Below are 24201 nucleotides of genomic sequence, written 5' to 3'. Positions count from 1 at the left end.
AATATTTCTGAAATGCTTGGTAAAACTTTGTTCTCTCTTAGACATGAGACAGTGAGAAAAGTAATGCTTTTTCTGATAATTCTAGGTTATCATGAGAAAGAAACTTTAGTAATGCCTTGAAGGATATACTGCGCACTTTCTCAAATGGCTCCACATGCCTGTGTGTCTGGTGTCTTCATTTCCACTTTTTACAGTTTGTCTGTCTTCTTCCTCACTGGCAGCTATTTATTGGCCATGACTTCACTATGCCTCTGCCTCTATTAAGTTCCCCACAAACACACTGGTTAAGTTTTCTGTGGTTTGCAAAGTCACATTCAATCAAATAAACTGCAGCAAACAATTGCTCTGTGTAAGGTATTAAATCAAGAGTCTTTAAGATTTGGGTCTTAAAATATAAATGACATGGGCTCTTGAGTGTTCTTAGAGAGGGCCTTGGGGGGTTTCCTTATGAGTATGTTAAAAACTTTAGGACCCGGCCTTCATGAGATCTACAATGTCTGTTAGAAGTTGAGGTCTGGAAGTAGTATCCCATTTCTTTATGAGATACAACTCTTCTCTCAGAAGTCTAGCTAATGTTTAAGAAGCAATCAGGGAAAAACTGTTCAGAAAAAGGCTGTGAATGTCACAGAGCGCCAATGGCCTGGGCAGTGACTCAGGGGACTGACCTCATAGTAAACCATGAGCCAGGAATGATACTCAAAATATTAAACAATTCTTATATCATGGTCACAGGTCAGTCAAGACTGATGGTGTTCTGCCAGGTGTTGCCATTTTTGTTGCTGAATCATGGGGCGTTGTCAGGGAGTGAGCATTGGAAAGGGTACTATAGGCAGTGTCTATTTACCAACCAGTAAGGAAGTATTTCAATAAATATTTAATACTATATGGCCATACACATGCATACTACCAGAATATTACACTGTTACCTTGTGCTAGGTGCTTGCTAATGCACAACACAAATTCAGATCCCTTGACATTATATGCACAACATGAAGGGATATAGAAGAGCTTAGTTGGACTTGAGTCCATGAGCAAGAGGGAGGATTAGATTTTCCAGGAAGCCAACTAGGAGAAAGCATAGTTTGGATGCCTAGAGAGAGACACAGCCCTCCTTAGGTCTAAAATATGACTAAAAGGCATGCCAATAATTAGGAAATACAAGGAAACTGGTTATTGCTGTTTCCATTCATTTATCTTAGTAAAAGCTCTGGAGAATTAGTCACTGAACACAATAAAATTTCTAGAGATAATTACAGCAGGTTATAAAGACTATTGGTAAATTTGTAAACCCAACTTAACTACTTGTACATTTTATTTAAGGGAAGTTCTGATTGAAAATTAATAATGATCATACACATAAGGACTATAATTCATTTTCTTGTTGGGCCTGAGGAAACTTTCTTGTGGACACAACAGTAATATGTTTACATTTAATGACAAAGAAAAAATTGTGATCTAAATACAATGATGAGACATTGTTAACAACTTGATTCCAAAAGGTTAAAAGTGCAAAGCGAATCTCCTGTAAACCCTACACTGAGTCGCACATAGTATAGCATCTTGTCTCAAAGAGCTTCTATTTTTCTGTGCCAAACTAGCTCCGTCATTTTTTATACTGTTTTCAATGTTTATACTTGTGCTTAATCCTGAAAATGACTATATATCATCACTGTACTAGAAATAATAAATATGAAGCAATATTGAAAGATGAAAGGTTATTAGTAATCTGCATCTGCACTAAGGCAAAAACAATCATCTTAATGTTAATTTGTTATTATTTTAAATTATTAGTTATTACTATTAGTAATAGTAGTATTAATAATAATAGTAATAATAGTATTTTATTATTACTTTGTATGTGTCAATTTTTGGCCAAGCGGCACTCACAAACACTGCCCTAGACAGCATATTTGCCAATGATGCTACTGGCTGACTAAAAAAAAAATGCCCCTGTAAATCACAAGACTGGCAAACGGAATGGCATCAATGCAGTCAAGAAGTGTGAATTCAACCCTGTTTATGCTTTATTTCCTATGGATTTGTAACTATGCATCAAACATTTTGAAAGCACTGATCCTTTGGCATCAAATAATGTGTGAGCTATAGAGATTTTATCAAGCTAACAGATAGGCATGTGACATTATAAAACTTTGTGACCATGTAAAAGGAGCAGAAAAGATCAACCATGACCTCTTATTTTCAAGTACAGATACTAGAAAATCTAGTTGGCTTTTGGTGTGAGAACACTCAAGAACTATAAGTTCCTGTAAAAGGAACATTCAATTTCCAATTACTTGAATGTCATTTAATGGTGAGTGTATATGATTTATGAATAACAGACTAATAAAACATGACATTTCAGTTGAATTGAAAATGTAACAACAGAAAATATGCACGCGTTTTCCATGTGCAAGGCACTGTTTTTAGCACACTCATATATATTAATTCATTTACTGCTCATAACTATTCTGAAAGGGAGGTTCCATTATTGTATCCATTTCACAGATGAGGAAACTGCAACAGAGAGAGGCTAAGTAACTTGGTTCAAAGTTATGCAGCCTCCAAAATGCTTTTTGTCAATCACCTCTCTGTACTGCCTCCAAAGGGCACAAAAATATACAAACATAATCTAAAATTTATACATGTCTGTTACCAGAGATTTTGGCACATTAAAAATCCAAGTAGTTTTTGAAAAAAATATAATACAGTGAATTTTAGTTTTATTTACTAATATTTGCAACCATCATTACAGTAAATTTTATAATATTCTCACTCCCCCACCAAAGAAACCCCATTCCTCTTAGGCTGTACTCCCACCCCTTACTCCCTAAGCAGCCACTACTAATCTGCTTTCTTGTACCTGGATTTGCCTATTCTGGACATTTCATATAAATGGAATTAATTATATAGTATGTGGCCTTTTGTGTCTGCCTTTTTTCATTTAATACAATGTTTTTAAGGTTCATCTATGTTGTAGCATGTATCAATACTCCATTCCTTTCTATTACTGAGTATTATTCCATTTGTGAGTATGCCACATTTGGCTTACCTATTTATTAGTTGATGGACATTTGAGCTGTGCCCACTTTTTGGCTATTGTGACTAAATCAGTACGCATGTTTTAAAACAACATGATTAGGATAAAGTCATCATGTTTGAAAACAACATGATTAAGATAAAGAAGGACATCCAAGGCAATAAAGGCAATGATGCTTTGTGATGCTCAATTTATAGAAAAATGTCTAGGTCCCTTATATTAACACTAAAATTCATTTACTTACATGCTCAGAGTTATATCCTCAGCACACAGAAACATGGCTGACTCAGAGTATGTGCTCAATAAAGTATATTGAATGAACAACAAATGCAAAAAAAAAAAAATTGCAATTGGGGTGAAAAGGAGAGTGAATTAAAGTCTCCTAAAGGAAACATTCCTAGAAAAATATCAGGAACTACCTCTATTAAATAATAGTAAATCTCACTGTAATACAACTTTTAAAAGTCTGAAACATTTAGGATTGCTATTACTGCCAATATTATGCCAAATAGTCTTACTCTGCACAAGTGTATTATTAATCACATGATGCTTCCCCCCTCAACTTTTAAAAGTTTATAATTCTATAATTAGGAAGTGAATTGTAATGTCTGTCGCATCTGGTGCTTCCAGATGTTTACTTCATTCATGTAGCACTATCTTTATCCAGTGCACAATCCTAGGTGGCTAATACACTGTGAAAGAGACAAGCAGTAAACTCAAGTTCCCAATCAAACCTTTTTTTTATATTTCCATAATATAACCCTGGGGATTATAAGTATAGACTAATGTTAGAGCATTAAGTTCAAGTTTTGATGCTACTGTTTACTTGTAGCATGTCTTTGGGCATACTACTTCCTCTCTCTGAGCCCCAGATTCCCCATCTGTAAAAAGGAGATAAATAAGAACACCAAATTCATAGGGTTGTTGTGAGGATTAGATGAGATAATGTGTGTAAAGTGCTTACCAAAGAGACTCACACATAGTAAGTAGCTGCTACTATTAGAAAAAGTACAAAATTACATCACCTCATCCTACCACTTCTTAATATGATATCATATTCCTTTTATTTTCCTTTTTTTCTCCAGTGGATTGTTCTACAGTTAGACCCACTCTGAAACTAAAAATTGCCTATCAATTAATACTACATTTAAATAAAAAGATACAATTAAGTGATTTATTTTAGGTCTGCTATTACAAGAAAAAACACAATTGAAAAACTTTCACAACTGCTACACATCTATAACTGGGCCAGGTTCATTAGCTCACACCTGTAATCCCAACACTTTGGGAGGCTGAGGCAGAAGGATCACTTGAGACCGGGAGTTCAAGACCAGCCTGCATGACACAGCGGACCCTGTCTATAAAAAAAATTCATTTTAATTAACTAAGCATGGTGGCACATGCCTCTGGTGCCAACTATTCAGGAGGCTGAGGTGGGAGGACGGCTTGACCCCAGGAGTTTGGGCTGCAGTGAGCTATGATTGTGTCACTAGCACTACAGCCTGGGCCACAGAGACCCCCGTTTTGTAAAATAAAAATACAATGTAACTGCAAGCTACTATATAGCTGTGGCTTAAATATAAGTTAAAGCTGCTCTTATGTTTATTTGTGTATGTGCATGCTGCAGGAGGGAAGGAAAGATATTTAGCACTTAGGATGCCCTGTTATGAACTCATCATATGTAGTCTGTAAATATGCTTTGCAAACAAAAAGAAGATATGCTATCTAATATATTTTGCTGCTGAAGCAATTTTCCAAGATTATAAGTATAGTGATTTCCTGGCTAAGACTGCCTTGAGAGGATGCCAGCATTGATATGCTATAGAAGATCAACTGCAGATTTCACACACAACTGCTATACCTAACTTTTCTCCATGTATTTTGTAGATTTGCTTTTTTCATGTGAAATTGTGTAGGCTTCTTGACTAGAGTCAGATAAGTTAGCTCCCTTCCCCTTTGTGCCAACTGCTCTACACATGTAAGGGCACAAGTTTCAATTTGAGTATTGGAAGAATCAACTTCCTGGCAAGAAAAGAGGAGGCAGAACTTTGAATGTCAATATGGATATTTAGAAACATTGATGCTGTACCAGGAACTGGGGCTAAAGGACTAAATATAAGCTTGCACTTTCAGACAAAAGGGAGTTCTGATGATGTACATACACAAGAGAAATTGATTGGAATTTGAATTGGAGGAAGTGAATACCTCTCAAAGATCACAAGTCCTTCAAACTAGGCTTCTCTGTCTTTGAATAAGGCAAGGTACTTAGCATCCTGAAGTAAATGTTTCTCTCTCTCAACTGAAATGCAGCTGGGCAGAGATGGAGGCAAAAACTTTTTCCTGAAAAGCCATTTTAAGACATTTTAAGAGGGATATGTTTGGAAATACTCTCTCACCACTCACTTGTGTCTTCCTTGCTGGAATTTTTCCACTTTAAGCTCAACAAACAAGTCGTCATTTCTTTGGTATTTATTGCAATATTAATCATACAGACACATGCCCCCAAAAGATAACGCAGTAAAGACTTTTGGGGGAAATACATTTTTCTATAGGTTTCCAATTTTAATTCTTTTAATTTCAATGTGTAAAACTTGTTCAAAAATGTAATTTTACAGAGGAAAATGATTCTAAGAATGTTGATTATTGATACTACCCAAACCCAAAAAGGATATGTTTGCAAAATGAACTTCTTTACTGAATCCAGTAAATAATCATCATAATATTAAACCACAGAGCAGACCCTGAAAGTGGGGCTAAGATTCCTATGAGGTATAGCTAATTGGTAACACAGAAAGTGGACTTAGAGGGGATATCACACTAAATGAATTAGTTAAGAGATGCACAGAGTTCACAGCTTGATTACCAAGCTGTCTGATTGCCTCAACATTAGCCTTAATTGAAACCAACCATATAAACTTGCTTTCCTTTGCAGTCCTTCCAATTATCAAGCAAACAGTTGCAAATCATTGATCACAGGCTTATTAAGCTCATTCATGCTATTATTTCAGAACTTAAACCTGCCGAATATTTTTTTTTTCAACAAAGTCAAATTATATCCTCCATAATCTAAGTGTAAAGCCATTTGATTTTCTTCTCTATATAGGATACCATAAAATCTATTTTTCCCAGTATAAAATAATAAAATTTATACTAGAAACCATAAACAAAAAATTAAAAGCAAAATTCCTGTATTCACTTCAGAAATGCATTTAACAAACATTTTTTCTCTAGCATTGGGGTAAATATTTTAACCTAAGGTCCTGTTGATTTTATGCAATGTGTTCTTTTGGCATGAAGATGTCATTAATCTACTTTGATCCCTATTGATAGAGTATTCTTAAATTCTTATCAACAAGTAATGTTTGCAACAGTAACTTGAAATGCAGCATAAAAAGCCAAAAGCTGAAATTTAAAGGAATACACACACACGCAGGCACACACACACACATGCACCTAAAAAAAAACCATATGCATACATATGTTTACATACATTTTTAGGAATGTGGCTTTAATGCAATTTAATTTTCAGAATGTGGTATTTGTTTCAACCTCAATTCTAAGGCATTCCACTTAATAAATCTTTTTTATCCTAGAACATGTGGCAAAATAAACACAGTTCTGAAAATGCTTGTTTAGATCATTAGTATCTCTACAATATAATTTCAAAGATTTAAGTTTTTCAATGCATTTGCATTGAAAAATTTCCTTTCATCAAGACTGATTAGGATAGTGATTTAGAAGAATCTAATTCGGCATGAAGTTTAGAAACAATTAACTGAGTTACCTTGCTTATTTTTTCCCTTTATACATGCATGTAAAAAACTAAAAGTCCAAAAACATCTTCAAATAGGCAGCATAAAATAAACATTTTAAGTGATAAAAAAAAAAAGAAGAAAAATTTCCATCGTTTTCCGCTTCAGAGTAAAAAGAAATTTGCAGAACCTCAGAGCGGCATCACCTTTTATTTGACTAGAATCAACCTAGACATTAAATTAAAAGCTTAAGGTAGAGAAGGTAGAGATATTTTCTACCAATAATCATAAGCTTCCGAAAAGGGGGAAATAAATATATTCTTATAGATGGGAAGATGGGGAGGGTGATTAAAATAAGGGAAATTGAACCAGACCTGAGGTTTATTTTTATTTTTATTACAAGTTGAAATATAAAACCCATGAAAAACTGAACTTGTCAGATGCAACATACGGGAATTAATGCCTATGGTAAATTTCCAAGCTTATGAAAGACACTGAATCCTAGTGTAAAGGCAAATAATAGGGTAAAAGTATATTCTTGATAGTTATATTTGAATTCTCATTTTTTATAGCTTTTCCCAACCCTCTCTTTCATTTTCATTGAGCCTGTGCTGTAAAAAGATGTCAGTCACATTTTCACTATTTCAGTAGCATTGTTTTGCCTCTGAAGCCATTTAAAAATAATCCCGTTATTTTGGCAGAATTCCACTGTCTTTCACCCTCCTCCTCCCACCCCTTTTTTGGGGGGGGTTGTAGCTATCCCAGTTCTTTTATGAACAACCCTAATCCTCCTTTTTGCCTTTAAGGCAAAAAGAATAAAGAAGACCAGAAGACCCAAAGTTCAGGCTCACCAGAGTTCTGCATAAATTACTTGATCAGACTGCACAATCAGTACTGTGCATATTAACAGAGATGTTGGGCAAGTAGGGTAACCACTCAGAACATATTCCATGCTTGACAGACACTTTCGATATTCACTTCTGCTTCCTTCTCATCAGCGAGTAAGTACATCTAAGTCATCTCTATCCTAATAACAAAACCTTTCCTTCCCTTGATGTAATTTCCTTTTGAAGTTCCAACATATCTCATCCTTCATCATCATATAGCTCGAAAATTCATCATTACCACTTTCACTTTCCAACTTTTCATTTACTCCTCAACCCACTGGAAACCAGCTTCTTGGCTCTCCAAAGTCACCAACAACCTTTTCAATGCCCAAACCAGTGGCCTCAACTTACATAATTCCTGTGGTATCTTTTGATTGTTCTCTTCTTCTAGAAACTTTATTTGCCCTTTGCTTCTATACAAAAAAATTCCTCCTGTGTGGCTCAACTTGGGCTGTCCTGGACACTCCTAGGGTTGAGGGATTAATTTTCAACATGTCGCCCTGTTATTTTCTCTGCATTCTGGACAAGTTTAATCCAATTTTGTTCTAGATTTTTCTACAAGGCTGTCATTAGCACTTAACTCCACATCATTTCACACTCCTAACTCTTCACTCTACATCCACCTCTCAAGCCTCTTCTGTTTCTCCTATCCTACTGTAGCACCATCCATCAAATAGTGAAAGCAGTCTTTTGTTACATCAAGATGGATAAGAGATTAGTGTTGGCTTGATTTATAATGAAATAAATATCTTCACGGATGGAAGAGGCAGGCCATAGGCCATTAGATGGTCCCCAAATGATGAAGCAAGACAGAAAAGCAATGATTGTGGGTTGGAGGTGTTGTATATAAAAAGTGAGCAGGGACTTGAAGATAGAATTTTTAGCCTGATATCTATCTATTAGATGCCAAAGAACGTATTGGCCTGGCTAAAACCAATTGTATTTCATAACCAAAAAAACTGTCATAACAAAATGAAAGTACCTAGCAGAGCATCTGGCACACAGTAATTGTTCAATAAATGTCAGTTGACTCTGAATAAACACCTATTACAGGACATTTTTATTGGGTGTGAAAGTGGGGGTTCAAATTTTATTCCTATATATAAACTCCTGCCTACAGATACTAAGATTGATTTAAAAGTATAATACATTCCTGGAAGTGAAGGTGGCTGTAAACACTATTTCTCCTGCCACCCAAGTGTTAAAAGAGCCAACGTCAAACTGCCTGGGCCTGCCAACATAAGGAAATGTCAAGGGAAGTCTCAGGCCTCTAACATCTTACATGGTTCAATTCTGTACCATTATTCACATCAACCCAATCAGAAAGGGACCCTTAACAGCACAGAAGCCATAGTTTTTTACTGTATTTTCTGACTTCCTATTTCTTAAGTCTTTCTTGCTCTAGGAAGCAAAAAGTATAAAGTCTCAAAAGTCTGGATGCATGCTCCACAAGAGTCTCTTTATAGGGATCCAAGGAAACCCTACTTATTTTAACTTTAAAAATCTGCCATTTCAAGAGGGTTTTGTTTTCTTCTGTTTTAATGATTATCTAACATGAGGAATAATATGAGCCAAAGCTCCTCTCCTGGATCTGAGATGGTCAGGCTTTATTTCAACATGGTTACATTTATTTATTTATTTACTTTTATTTTTTAAACAGTTGTGAGTAAGTAGAAGGTATATATATTTTGTTTTCCTTATGTCCAAATAATTGCAGGCTTCCTGAGAGTGCTAATGGTTGCAATTCTTGGGACCAAGGGGTTTCCCTCATTTATGAGTTTAGGGAAAATTCTGCTAACAGCAATACAGCATTTCAAACTTCTTTTGGATTTCATGAAAATGAGGAATGTAGTATAAGGGATTCCGCAAGCAAAATACCAGCAAACCATGCAGCTCTTTCTCTTTCCTTCCTCCTCCTCCATTCTACAAGAAAGTTTGCCTCCACAGTCTCATTGCCTACCGAAGAAAATTTCCGCTCACAAGAAACAAAACAAACTCGCCTGTCAAAAGTCTTGAGTTCCGTGTATACCTTAAAGTTTCAAATGTAATACGGAAGGTGTGTCACATAACAGGTCATAATATTTCCCAGACAGCCTGATGAAAGCTAGAATGTTGCATTAAATTAATGATAGGTTGGGGTTTAGTTGGCTTGAGCACTCCCCTTCACATAGCTTTTGCTTATCACTATTAATTTTTCAAGCACCCCATAACAAAAAATCCCAGAAGGCTAACGTGCAAAAGGTAGCTGACACCCAAAACAATGACTAATTTTGTTTGCCTAAAATACACATTCAACTACATGCTTCCTACAGCTGAAAACCCTGAATAACTCACACTCAAACCTCCTACACCTTATTTAACCGACTCTATACTACTCTGTAAATGTTTACAGTGAAATAGATGCTTAAAGGCAAAAGTATTCTATAACCCCCCAAAATATGTATTACTGCTTTCTAAAGATCTCAACATCAGACTAAGAAAGTTAAAACCATTAACTCCCAGGATGAGGGCATGTATTCAGTTTCACCCATCAACATTTTTTAGTTTTTATCATCATGAACAGAATAATGTATATAATGGGTTTTGCTAGTGATGATGTAAGTCTTTTTTTTTTTTTAAATGGAGTCTCACTCTGTTGCCAAGGCTGGAATGCAATGGCGCTATCTCGGCTCACTGCAACCTCCACCTCCCAGATTCAAGCGATTCTCCTGCCTCAGCCTCCCAAGTAGCTGGGATTACAGGCACCCACTACTGCGCCTGGCTAGTTTTTGTATTTTTAGTAGAGACAGGGTTTCACCATGTTGGTCAGGCTGGTCTCAAACTCCTGATGTAACTCTTTATTATGGTACTTAATTCGTTTTGCATCTCATTCCATAAATTGATTGCTAATTACACAATCAGTAGATGTGTCTTTTTCTATTCTTAACAATATTTAAATGTACTCTATCTGATGAGGGAGATATAAACTCACAATCACAGAGTTTAGTCACTAAGTCATAAAAGCTGACATTTTATTTTCAGAGCAGTCACTTTAGTTTAACATTCAAATATCTACAAAGCCTTACTGCATGTCAAGTCCTCAAAGTTGAGGAAGTAACAGTGCTTTAAGGCTCTGAAGGATATCCACAGGAAGAGACCTTTGGGAATGAATTCAGTAAGTCCCAGGCAGAAAGAGATTTAATGACACTGGGAGGGAAATGGAGGAGAGGTGAGGATGAAGACAAACTCCTCATGATCCTACCGGAAATGCAATAGTACCCCAGAAGGCAATATTTTCCTCCCCCTGACAATCATTTAATTCTAAGAAATATGCACAAATTGGCCAGACTTCTAAGGACGATTCCAATATCCTAATGGGTCACATTCAGTAGTTAATCTCCTATCTGCTCGTGTGAGTAAATCTTATTTGCTCCTACTACTAGGCTCAGTACTCATTAGCACCAAGAAAAGAAAGATTGGAAAGACTATGTGGCTATTTTTTTCATTTCTGTAATCATTCCCATTAATATTCTAGGTATGTTTAACAGACTTTCAGCTTATGCCTCATCTACAATTTTAAAATTCATTTTAAAGTGTGCCTTTGTTCACTGCAGAAAAAACAAACACCCACAGGCTTTTTCCAGCATAAACATTTATATTTATTTATCAATCAGCTTGTTTCCTTCTTGTGAACACATTCTCTCTTGGTATGACCATTTTTGATTTATGAAAATCAAAAACAATTTTTGAGCCCTTTAACTTATATTTCACTCAGTAAAATCAGCTGGATTTTCTTCCAATTTAATATTTTTGGATAATTCTTTTGCAGTTCGAAGCATCTCAATTGTCCCAATATTTTTAGCTGGCATTTTTTGTTTTTGTTGTTGTTAAACACCATTTTTTGGCTTTTTTTCTCCAGACAGTTTTATTTTCAGTGTCCTAATGTTCTAGCAATACCACTTAGTAAATACATAATATATAAAGTTTCTGCCTTCAGGACTGCAAAATACCTTGGACATTAAATCTTATAGCACATCTATAGCAACATCTTACTGTTCAGTTTGAAAAGAAGATGCATAACTATCAGATACCGAACCAACAGCCCTAGGTATGTCAACACCAAAGCCCTCAGCATTCCTTGAGCATCTTCCCTCCAAAAAAAAGAGGAAAAATATTTCTGAGACAGAAATAACATCCACTAAAACACTGACTTTTAAACCTTTCTGACAGCAACAAATAGTAAGAAACACAATTTACATCGTAATTCAGTATATATGTGCATGGATTTGAAATAATAGGTTCACCCAAAATACCTAATCTTACTACATGACACATGTTGATATTTTCTTACTATTTAATGCAATTCTGCTGAGTAGAAATGCTAATCACAACCTACTAAATGGATTTCATTATTCACTAATGAGTTGTTGCCTACCACTGAAAACTACAATGACAGAATAAATAGACTTTCCTAATACCACAAGGTAATGCTGTTGGATCCAAATACAGTAGAGTAAATCTACATTAATTTTGACACCACTAGTCCAAATTTTGATAACTGAACCTGAACCAGCTTGAAATATATATTTTAGATTACCTATAAAGAAAGATTTTGCTAAACAAAATAATAATGTCCAGGCCAGGCGCGGTAGCTCATATCTGTAATCCCAGTAGTTTGGGAAGCTGAGGCAGGCAGATCACCTGAGGCAGGAGTTCAAGATCAGCCTGAGCAATATGGTGAAACCCCATCTCTACTAAAAATACAAAAATTAGCTAGGTATGGTAGTGGGTGCCCGTAATCCCAGCTACTCAGGAGCCTGAGGAGGGAGAATCACTTGAACCTGGGAGGCAGAGGTTGCAATGAGCTCAGATTGTACCACTGCACACTAGCCTGGGCGAAAGAGTGAGACTCCATCTCCAAAAATAAAAATAAATATAAATATAAATGCATAAATAAATACAGTTATGTTGCTAATTATAAATGTGTGTAAATATTCAGGCCAATCTACTTACGAAAAACCTTGTTTGCTCTTAGTCCAAATCAGTTTGTAAATCGAATACTGTCTTTAATCTGAGCTAGCAAAATTTTAGTGTATCTTAACATTCAAACTAAAAAGTGTTCAAAAATTAAAATAATGTTTTGAAATATATATATGTTAATCAGCCACTTTTTTGTTTATAAATCTGCTCTGGGCATCATCTAATAATAACAATGGTAATGAGTATACAGTTTATTTGTGGAACGTTTGAACTTCAGAAAACCCTTTCACTTTTGTGAACTGGTAATGACCAGCAATCCCTGGATTACTGAATATTTAAAAAGCATGTAATGACATTTGCCAGACTCAAAAATGAAACTTAATATTTGGTTTGTTCTGCATGTGACAGATTACTCAGTTCCATGAAGAAATGCAGGTGTCTGGCCGTCAATGATTGCTTCTATTTCAGAGATTCAGCCCACCCCTGCCATCCCCCCACCAAATTTGGAAGATATGAAAGACATTTAAATTTCAAGGTAAAGGACCAAGCCAAGTTGTGGAGTCAGGGATATTGGGGGGGAGAAGTTGTCACATAGCCTCCTTTATATGGAGGTACCTACCAAAAAACTCAGAACAGATGTTTGTCTTTTATAAACATTTAACTTTTTAGCAAATTGAAGGTTTAGTTAGGAAGCTAAGGGAGTGAAGGGCAGGCCAGGAAGTCAGGGATTCCTGGATGTGAACCCAGCCTCGATCTTATTCTGTTTTTGCTCTAAATCAATGCCAAACTCTTCACACCTCAGCTGCTTTATAGCAGGCAAGAATTATACTGAGGACAAAACTGTTTCCTGGAAATGTCATGGGTTAAATGATTACTATTACAGCTCTCAGTGGTACTTCCACAAAAGGCAAAGCACTCCTCATGTGTATTATTTACTTTCATTATATTAGTAGATCAAAGTAAAACATCTATATGCTGCTAAACTGTCCGTGAAAACAAACCATTCTTTCCATTCCTTTCCAAGTTTTTGTCCACTTTACTAATGATCAGTTATTCAACCAATTAGGAAACTCAATTATGTGATCTTAAAGGTTTTTCAAGTAGCTGTAACACTGAGTTAAGAATTATCTGGTAGGCAGTTAATGGCAAGTTCAGGGCCCTCAACTTTATTTGGCCAGTCTCTATTGGACCGTCGACCTACAGGAAATGCCCTCCCATCGAAGGCCCAATTTGGTAACCTATGGGAAAGAGGTAGTTTGGCCCTGTTAATTTATTTGTGGAACCAGATCCAATCACTTATTAGGAAAAGCAGCTCAATTCTCCATATGGATGAGGAGGCACCAATCCATACCCAGCTCGGCCCACGGTGCTCTGGGCTCTTCAAAGGGCAGAATGTGGTTTCACTTTCTCCCCACCACTTCATGAGAAAAGCAGCCTGGTTGCTTCCTGGCATTTAATGAATGGTCCTCTCTCCGTGGATTTGGACTGTTGGTCCTTCCAACCAGTCATTAGCTGGCAGGAAATGCCCTCCTCAGCAATCACTATTGTGTAAATAAAGCCATAAAGTTTCGAAGGCCCATGCAATCCCAGACCACAAAGCTGCACGTGTGGGGGGGGGGGAATGGGGGGAGGGACCTTGATTGTAAAAGCACTGCCTTTCAAATTAAACTCAAACCACATGATACAGTTCATAAAATATATGAAACATGCAGCCCAGTGACAGATTTATTGTGGCCTTACAGAATAAAGGGAAAAAAAAACTCTATATGGAAAACACAGCTACTTTTGACTCAAATAGCCCCCAAACAGGAAGTTAAAAGCAAATCAGCCAGCTGTGGCCTCACTAAGTTATGAAGGAGACCAGTGCAACCAGCATTTCCTGTCATTGCTTGTCACTGTTTCTGAGTGCCTCTGTCTGAACTGTTTTCTTAGATGGCTAAAAATATTACAGAGATTTCTTTGGGAATAGACACAAGGCAACAAGGAGGCCTATTATATGATCTAGGCTTGAAAGTGAAAAATGTAACTTTTATCCAAAAAACATTCACTTAACACAGGTTACAGATCCAGTCACTCGAACCCCTGCATTTTAATGAATACTGGAATAAAAGCCCATATTTGTAAAAGCATTTAGAATCAGATCTTACATTGCTTAGCTGTTTCCTGCTAATTTAGGATCAATGTTCAGAAACACAATTTTCATGTGCCTTCATTTGTGACAGAGCTGGAGACTACAATATCCCAGAAAACTAGCTTCTTAGAGTTCCTGTCTCATCATGATCATCCCACAAAATGACCTGTGCAAGTTCAAAGTATGTGCATGTAAGAGAGTTCTCTAAATCAAATCACATTTCAGATCCTTTTAAGAGGATGTGATGATGATGATGACATTCTTCACAAAATACGGAGGCAGTCTTGTCTTTTGTTCAACACTGCGAAATGCCAAGCCCTAGGACACATCTTTCTAGCCTGTCAACTTCTCAATCACAAAACAGCTTTGGAGGGGGAGTTTCAGTAAGAAAGCAAAAGCATTCTGCCCTGGTATTGTTGCCGCACTGAATCTCAGTGTATCCAAATGAATTCCCCAGCAAAACCAGGTTTATCTCTCAGAGAAAGATAGGATTAAACATGGGGTAGGGGGGGCAACTTGCGAGTCAGTCAAAAGTCCCACCAAAACATGGATGAGCCTGGAGGACATTATGTTATATGAAATAAACCAGGCATAGAAATATACGTACTGCATGTTCTCACTCATATGTGGAAGCTGAAAGAGTTGATCTCACAGAAGCAGTGAGTAAAACAGTGGTAACTAGAGCCTGGGAAGGGTAGGGGTTGGGAAACAGCCAAAGATTGATTAATGAACACAAAACTATAGTTACACTGGAGAAATAAACTGTCGTGTTCTATAGCACAGTAGGGTGAAAATAACAACACTTCAGTTTATATTTTCATGTAGCTAGAAGAGAGGATTTTGAAAGTTTCCAACACAAAGAAATGACAAATGTTTGAGGTGATGGATATGCTAAATACCCTGATTTGATCATTACATGTTGTATAATGTATTGAAATATCATACTCTACCTCATAAATATTACAATTATTAAGTGTCAACTAAAAATACACATGTAAATTTGTAAAAAGAACTCCCAGACCCTCCCTCTGGTCAATCAACAGGTGTTACCCCTTTCTCCTCATTTGGATTGGTGACACTGATTTTCAAGTCATCTTCTATGGTGAGTGGAACCTACACTGAACTGAAGTTTAGAGGTGGGAGTGGAGCCCTTCACTGCTGATACTGGTCTCCTCCCTGGTTCTGATGTCATGATATCTAAACATCATGATGACCATTTACCTAAGGCCTCAAATTCACAAATTATCTCAGATGCATATGTTTAACACTATCTCCACATAGGTTTATTTATTTTGACCGTATATTTTCATTTGCATTACAAAGTAAATTTAATAAATGTAAACAATAACGTACACCACAAAAAGTCCTGCCGAAATCCAAGGTCCTTCCCAAAAAAAGGCCCTCCCTTGTGGAGCCTGTCAATCTGAGTCTGGCCTTGGCCCTGGCTTCAGAAAGCCAACAGAGTGCATAATGACACAGCCTCTGTCTGCAGCTGAGGCCACTGCTATAGGTATTCATGAAACATATAAGATTACACAGGCATGGTACCCCAACCCCTCCCCAATGATTTTATGTATTTGGAAGTCCTTAAATATAAAATATAACTCTATAACATGTACTATGTTTCACTTCATATATTTGGGTGAGCTAATAAGGTTTCTCTTTATGTTGTCCAATTACTTGGGGGAAAATACTGACATAAAGGAGTTGGGAGTTTAAATTTTTCTCAAAATCACTTCTGAAAGAAATACCCCCATCCTTTCTTTGGGATCCCCAAGGATCACAGACAGCAAACAATTTTTAAAATATCAATGTACCCTTTCGCAAACTAGCACCCCCAACTGGTTATCAAATGCCTACTTTTCAAAGGTTAAATGTGATCCCCACCTCTGTGCCATGGGTCTTGTTGAATTTGTCACTACATATTTTAAATTGAACTCAGAAAAAAAGTGTTCTGAGTATATAATATATAAATCCAACCTTAAAACAGCCACCTTAATATTATATATTTTGACAGTCTCATTTTCCCCATTCGTAAATTAAGTAACTGAGGAATTATTTCATGAGATATATGCCCAGTTAATATTCTCCAGGGTATTTTCTTTTGCTTTGTTTTGTTTTCCTGTGTAGAAGTTGAGTGCTACAAAACAAAAGGTAAAATGCAAGCTGTCTGGTTCTTTCACTCTCTCATTTCGCTAATAGGCCACCCCTCCCATGGCACTCTCCAACACAACCTCTTGTTTAGTTACTTTGTACTGCCACATAAGGAGAAATTGCAAGCACTGTACCTAAAGACGGATTATCCTCTGGGCACAAAAGATGATTGTGGTGGATCTGAAATGACAGCTCTTGTCTCTTCTACTGTGTGGACTTTGCTTTCTGGACACAAGAAAAAGAGGCGCTATTCATACCTGTATCTTGGTAAATAAAAACCTATGCAAATCCAGCCTCTAAATGGGCAATTAGCATCTGACTGAAAATGAGACAGCTCCCAGTGTCCTTTTTGGATTTTGTCTGTAACTTCATCACTTCCTCAACTATACATGACGGGAGGCATCAGAGTCACAGTATTTCTGATTTTTTTCTTTATTTTTAACTTGGCGAAACAGTTAAAGAACTGTTTCTACGTAAACATTTCTTTATAATGAAGACTGATATCGCTTGGATGTGGGGGAGGTATTCTAAATGCAACTACAAGTGAAAGAAAAGTAGCAGAAGCCAGCCCTCAAAGTCTCAGCCCCAAAGCTGGCATTGTTGCATCTCCCTAGACTTGAGTGGCTCCTGTGGCCTCTAACAGTCATTCAATCTAGTGTTCAGTCTGCTTATTGGTGTTGTTTTTTCTTTTGTCAATAAAAAACAGAAATAATGCTACAAGGAAGAATGTTTGTAACATGCAAAAACAAGTTAGAAAGATTAATATAGTCTTTCATTTATTTAACAACCTTTTACTGAGAACCTACTATTTACTAGGCACTGGGGATATGAGGTAAAGAGACCCAATAACCTCTGCTTAATGAAGAGTTACTGGTACATTCAAGAAAATCTTAGTAAGCCTGAAGAAACCTTTCTCAGTTTTTCACACCAGTTGAAGGTAATGTCAAGACGCTCAGGATTCTAAGAATCCAATATGAGCAATTTTAAGCTAATTTGAATGATCCTAAGTGGAAAACAAAATCCAGTAAACTATCAGACTCTGGGATGCTTCCATGGCTTAAAGAGGTCAAATGACCTCTAGTCTCTACTGCCAATGCCCTGCATTTGTGTCCAGGTTGCCTTTTCTCAACGGGAGACCATTTCTTTCTAAGCTCTTCAAGTTCACTCTCTGTCTGGGCTCAAAACAAACTCCTGTCTCAAATCAGAAAACAAATCATTCATTTTCCATTGGAGCCAAATTAATGCTGATACAAGTAAAACTTGAGAGTCAATATAATATTTTAGGAAGCATGTCTAATTGAGTCCTATGCTTGGGCTTCTTGAAAACCACCATATACATACAAAGGGAGAACACACACAGACACAGACACACACACACACACACACATTTAAATCAAGCCTCCTTTTATTCTTGCTTCCTCTTGATTTCTGAGCAAAGCATCTTTTTTTCTGAAAGTCAACTGCCTGGAGTTGAACAATCAGAGCCCTGGCTCTTTTCCTGAGCCTCAGAGAGACATCACTATATCAAATATTTATTATAGTTTACAGTGAATGTTTTTTCCTTTATTCTTAGAATTGGAGGAATGCTGTAAAAATAGGTATTTTTCTATAATCTTCCAGTGAGAAAGCAATGTATATCTGCATAAATTGTTCTGAATTGACCACTAATTTGCACACTCATGTATGTACGTGTTTGTATGCCTAGACAATTTGGAAGTCCCGTTATTTCTTAAATAAAAATGATAAGGTCCTACTTCCCAGGTTATATTGTTTTCCCCATCAATCTTTAAAAAACACTATCATTCAATCTAATACCAAGCACATCCAAATGATGGGTTAAGACTGAAGTTTTACTAGAATAATCCGAAAAAAAATATTTTCTTATCCCTTTCAGGTCATGTGGATGTTATTAACATCCAATAAGACAATTAATACCTTATTTACCCTAATTCTCAAAGTTGCCTTTCCAACACTGTCGTTTGGCTATCTTGAGGCAACAGATAACCATTTAGGAAGAACAGAACGTCATGGAACCATCTGGTATCCGTAAGACATAAAAGCCCACGTTATTATAGATCTAATTGCTTTCTTTCAGTCATAATTTATGTTTGTTTGCTGGTTGGTTAATTGACAATTAAACAACTTGCTCCCAGACACAGTTTCTTCTCTTTCAGGAAAAGTGTCCATCTCATTTTGGCTGAGGCTCAAGTTTCTTTCTATATTTGAAGTGAGAGCTACATCACACCTAGAGAAAGGCAGAAAAATCCCACAAACACAACTTCTGATTTCTATTTTCTTGACATCACATACATTTGTAATGGGGAAAAATCCATCTGTTCTGCCTAGTCAACATTGCTGTAAGAAAACTCAACAGCATGGAAGAACCTTGATGAAGTAAAGGTGAGTGTTGCCTTCATGCTCTTACAGACACTTGATAGTGTTAACATGGCACTGAACATTATCTAACTTTAATTACAGGATCAAATTACTTGTCAAAAACGTACTATAACCTATGTACTGTCGGCTACGCCCCGATCCCTATTTGTAAGCCTATCAGACCACATTATTTATTTCAAAACAGAAAAATTCTGCCACCTTCCTGAATTTATTGTACTATAAGCAGAATCAAAGTAAAATGTTAATAGAAATCTTCATCATTTTAGAGATTTTCACTCCATTCACTCCCCTCCTCCCTCACACATAAAGGCAGCTGGGTGAAGAACAAAACTCTACTAAACTATATTGTCAACATCTGCACAACAGTCACGAGGTTGTCACTGTTCCAGCCTGTGCTATATGTACTATACAGTCACTCAAAAGACAAAACCTTTTTTATTCCCAAGCCACTGTGATTACTGGGAAGTATCACAGTGAAGCTGGATAGTTAATAATACATCTACTAGTCAAGAAGATGAAGTACACAAGTGCCTGGAAGTACAATGAGAGCCAAGAGAACCTACTGAGTTGCCTGCACATACAATGCAGGCAACTAGGCGAATGTACATACTAATTTTTGAATGTTTAGGTTCTTGTGAGTGCACAAAAATGCCTTCTGCTTAAAAGTTGTACCCAAAATCTACTCCGCTGTGAGTTTATAAGCTATTCATTTTTCTTTTTAATGCAACATTTATTAAGCACCTACTTTGTGCAAAGCATTATTTAGGTAGAGGGTAGGTGCAAGAGAATATTAAAGGTACTTTGCTACCAGCTGATAATCATAAAAAGCAGCTGTTGTGAAATGCCCAAAGTGGACAGTTGAGGAAAAAAGGTACTTTATAATAGTCCTGGGAGTCATTACGATGGCTTAAAGTAGCAAAGGAAATTAGAGAAATGAAGTAGCCCTTAGAAGTAGAGCAAAACATGCAGTCACCACTTGTAGTCCAGCACTATATCAATTATCTCTCAAAACTTTTTTTTTTTTTTTTACAAACTCTTTCACTTATGTTTTCATATAAGGTCTCCAATCTCATCACTGTATGAGGCAGCAGAATGTTAACTAGCAAAATTTCCCCCAGTTTGTCTATTCTGGCCTCAAGGTCTAGTATTTTCACTTTTTTTAAGGATGCATTTGGTCCAAAGTCTTTTAGCAGCAAGGCAGCACATCCAGAAGCAAGCTGTTCTGAACTGGGATCTAAGTCGGTAATCACTAAAAATGGGATAAGTTGTTTTTCCTCATCCTCTCTTTACCAAAATACAAGTGTTTATTGTTGTACCTGCAGGAACTCTCATTTTAGACATGAAGCAATGAATTGCCCCACATACTTCTCTCAAGAATAATATGAAAAACTGCTGAAAATTTGTTGTATAGTAAATTCCATTTTAAACCATTTGATTGTTTGTTTCTAGGTAGACTGCAGCACCTGGGCAGAAAACGACACCATGCTTTAATAAATGCAAAACAATATTTTTCTCCCTTTCCCCACACTTACTAAATTTAGTAGCAGGGGTATCTGCCAACCAAGTAGTTTCTACTGCTTTGGGAGAAGAAGTGCACAGCGATAGAATATTATCAGCTGAGCTGTGGGCAAAAGCCCATTTTAGGCTGTTTGAAGAAGTTTTGGTAAATATGAAAGCATCCACCAAAGGTATTACACATAAGGAACAAGTTAAAAATTACTTTAAAAAGTAGTTAAACATTCAGGACTAGATTTTCATCGGCCAAGTAGAAAATAGGAATATAATCAGGAAAAATCTGAGGCGTCGGATAAGCCTAGTTGTCAATAAACCTTTCATCAGAGGGGAAAGAAAAAACAATTTAGATAAATAGTATGAAGCATGGATGTTAAGTTATTCCCACATACCAACAGTCTGTTTTCCAAACATGGTATCAGTAATGACCCAAACGTTTATTGACTAAAGCAGAGTCCGCTTAATAAAAAAGTACCAATCATTTCAAAATTAAATTTTGCAAGTTTTGTTTTAATTGATGCTTTCCCATGAAGTCTACACGCGAATACGGAGAGGCTGTGGGGATCCCAGCTCAATTTACAGTGATGTAAGAACATCTAGGAGAAAATAATTCCTGTAAAACACATGAATTAGAGCCACAAAAAATTTATCTGTTCTATTTATCTATCAATCAAGAGTGGTCAGAAAAACGCACAGTAGGTCTACTACCCTAATTACGAAACTACAACAATGAGTCACTTAAATGTCAACTTTCATTACTCGTCTGGGTTTAATTTCGTTTTCTTACCATAAAAGCTTATTGTGTGACTGTTAAAAACTAAAGTTCTCTTTTTAATAGTCTCCTAAAATCTACCCGCATGCCCTTCAAACCCCAGTTGCAAAAGCGAGCTACCCAAATGTGTTGACTCCGGGCGGGAAGAGACAAGGTTCTGCAAGGAAGCTGTGGCACTGCTCATGATATCCCGTGAAAACGGCGAAATTAGTTGTTAAAAAGCATTTGCTGCTGATATGCCATGCAAGAATTTCCTTTAAATTAAAAAGAGATAGAGAAGAAAGTAGAAAAAAGGAAGAAGGAAGGGGAGGAGGAGGAGGAGGAGGAAAGAGGAAGAAGAAAAAGGAGGAGGAGGAGGAGGAAAGGAGGAAAGAAATGATCAAAGCTCTAAAATCGCAACAAAGTTGCAGGATGACTTTTCCTTCTATTTGCTATTTTGTAAAATGAAGTTTAAGAGGCATTATTTCCTCGGGGTCCTAGGAAGGCAGCCACTCTTACAAATCCCAAATTATCTCCAGCCTTACCTTACGCTGTTAGCGCAAACCCAGTGGCTAAGGGGTCCTGATCTCAGCGGCAGCAACAGGGGCAGCGGCAGCGGCACATGCCATCTGTTAGCGGCAGAAGCAAAAGCAGCGCTGCGCTAGGTGGCCCCGGTGCCGGGAGAGCCTTTAGCAGGGGTGCATACTGAATGCCGCCATTTTAAAGCGAGATTCCTGAAATCATTAGATATAAGCAAATTAAAGCCCGCCCCACCTCCAGAACTTCAGGGCTGGGACTTGCAACCCGGCTCCAAGTCGGCGGCTCTGGTGTATAAAATGTCAAGTCTACAGACAAGCGCACGGGGACTCTAGGACGGAGGCGACGGTCCCCCCTCTCCCTTCTGCCCCCTTGGCCCCCTCGTGCTTTTGCAAGACTCCTTTCGGTTCCAGGGCCCAGAATATTTTCTTTTCTGGGCTCCTCGGGGCCCCTTCCCGGGCCTGGCTGGCGGGCTGTGGGGGGAAGGGACGGGGCCCCCAGTCGGCCCTCCCCGCTCCTCCCAGGCTCTTGGTTCAGTCCACTGGGAGCACACCTCGGAGCGCCCCAGCTCCCTCGCGGCGGCCGGGCGTGGGGCTCCCGCCCGGGCTCGCAGCTGCCATGGCAACCCCGGTCCCAACCCCGCCCGGCAATCGCCAAGGCGTGCCCTCCGCCCTGGCCAGTGCCCTCCGCCGGACGCCAGACGTTCCCTCGCGGAGCCCGGGCCCCCGAGGCTCCCTGCGTCCTGCGCCGGACACACGCGGCACGCGGAGGGAAACGGCGCCGGCTAGGGGACTTTGGGCGCCAAAACTGCAACTCCCGCGAAACTCCGCCGGCCAGCGGAGCTGCGCGCGGGCATCCGGAGCGCCGGACTCGGAAGCGGCGCAGGCGATCGGCCGCCCGGCCCCGCCCCGCCCCGACCGGCCAGGTAACGCGGCGCGCCCCGCGTCCCCAGTGCCGCCGCGAACCTCACCTGGCTCGGCGCGCCGCTGCGGGACGGGCGGGAATACGGCCGCGGGCCGCCTTGGCTCCCGCGCCCACCCGGGACTCTCTGGCCTCCTCCTCCCTCTCGCTGCTCCTAAAGAGCGCCAAAAAGTCGCGCTTCGGCTCACGCTCCGAGTGCGGGCACTTTCGTCCTGTAGGGCGCTGTTTCGTAGCGAAATATATTCTTTGTGTGGTTCGCTCACTCGTGCCTGGTTCTCCGAGAGCGCAGCGCGGGCTTTATTCTCAGGGGGTGTGGCGCCTCGCCCCCAAACCCAGCGGCCCAGCCCCCCTGCACAGACCCTTTGTCATTTCATTGGGGGGAGCAAATCATAACGCTCAGATTTTATAAAAGCGAAAACAAACCGCGCACGCACACATCCCCAGAGGCGGGGGTGGAGTGGGGGTGCAAAGTTTCTGCCGCTTCAGGAACTGAAGTGCCAGTGAGAAAGGCAGTGTGCTTCACAGCGGGACTCTCATAGACACTGCCCAGACAGGTGAGGCGAAATGGGTCCTTTCAAAATTCATCTTAGTTGATAAACATGCCCACTCACTATAGGCTAAATAAATACATTCATACTCACCAGCTGCCTTCCTGGAGGTTTTTCCTTTCATAAATGTCCCAGTCCTTTATTTCCCTCTAAGAATTTCAGACAGGGAAATGCTGATGAGTGCAATCTGTTCCCCTTCTTCCACGGAGTTTGCAGGATAGTAGGAACCCTGAGGTAAGGTTCCAGTTACTTTGGAAAATGGACAAAGCAAATGCAGTTTTATATCTTGATTAAAACGTGTGCATCTGCACAGCGAAATTACAAGTTTCCATTTAATGCAAGTGTAATAGGAGCACCAGCTGTCCCTTAATTGGAGCCCCACAATAATAAATGCGTGCTTTTATTTAATTTTACGAAGACAATTGTAGTTGATAACACACACATATGCAGGACCGTCAGTGACAAGCTCATAGCAATTCATGTCTGCTTTCCTGTAATCAACTGCTTCTCCCGGGGACAGAGTTCTACATGCTCTGCACAAAGTGCAAAACATTGGAGGAGATATTCAAGCAGCAGTTAGGTTGAAAAGTGGAGTGAATTCTCAGGCTAATTATA

The 24201-nt window shown here is 38.5% G+C and overlaps 1 protein-coding gene across 5 annotated transcripts in view; it reads right to left on the bottom strand.

Annotated features, from left to right (window-relative positions):
* Positions 1–23628, bottom strand: part of MBNL3 (muscleblind like splicing regulator 3) — a 109688-nt gene extending 86060 nt beyond the window's left edge. Inside the window, exons 1-2 of one of the 5 annotated variants that reach the window (XM_017509794.2) lie at positions 22126–22338; positions 17055–17145 (exon numbers count right to left, since the gene is read on the bottom strand). The gene's annotated coding sequence lies outside the window, so the exon portion shown is untranslated. The other 4 variants (XM_017509797.2, XM_037731807.1, XM_017509795.2 and 1 more) reach the window with 4 other exon arrangements.
* Positions 23629–24201: the final 573 nt, after the last annotated feature.

The sequence above is a fragment of the Cebus imitator genome, unplaced genomic scaffold, assembly GCF_001604975.1.
Source record: "Cebus imitator isolate Cc_AM_T3 unplaced genomic scaffold, Cebus_imitator-1.0 Scaffold421, whole genome shotgun sequence".
Classification (NCBI taxonomy): Eukaryota; Metazoa; Chordata; class Mammalia; order Primates; family Cebidae; genus Cebus; species Cebus imitator.
This window is presented reverse-complemented; position numbering and strand designations above follow the sequence as displayed.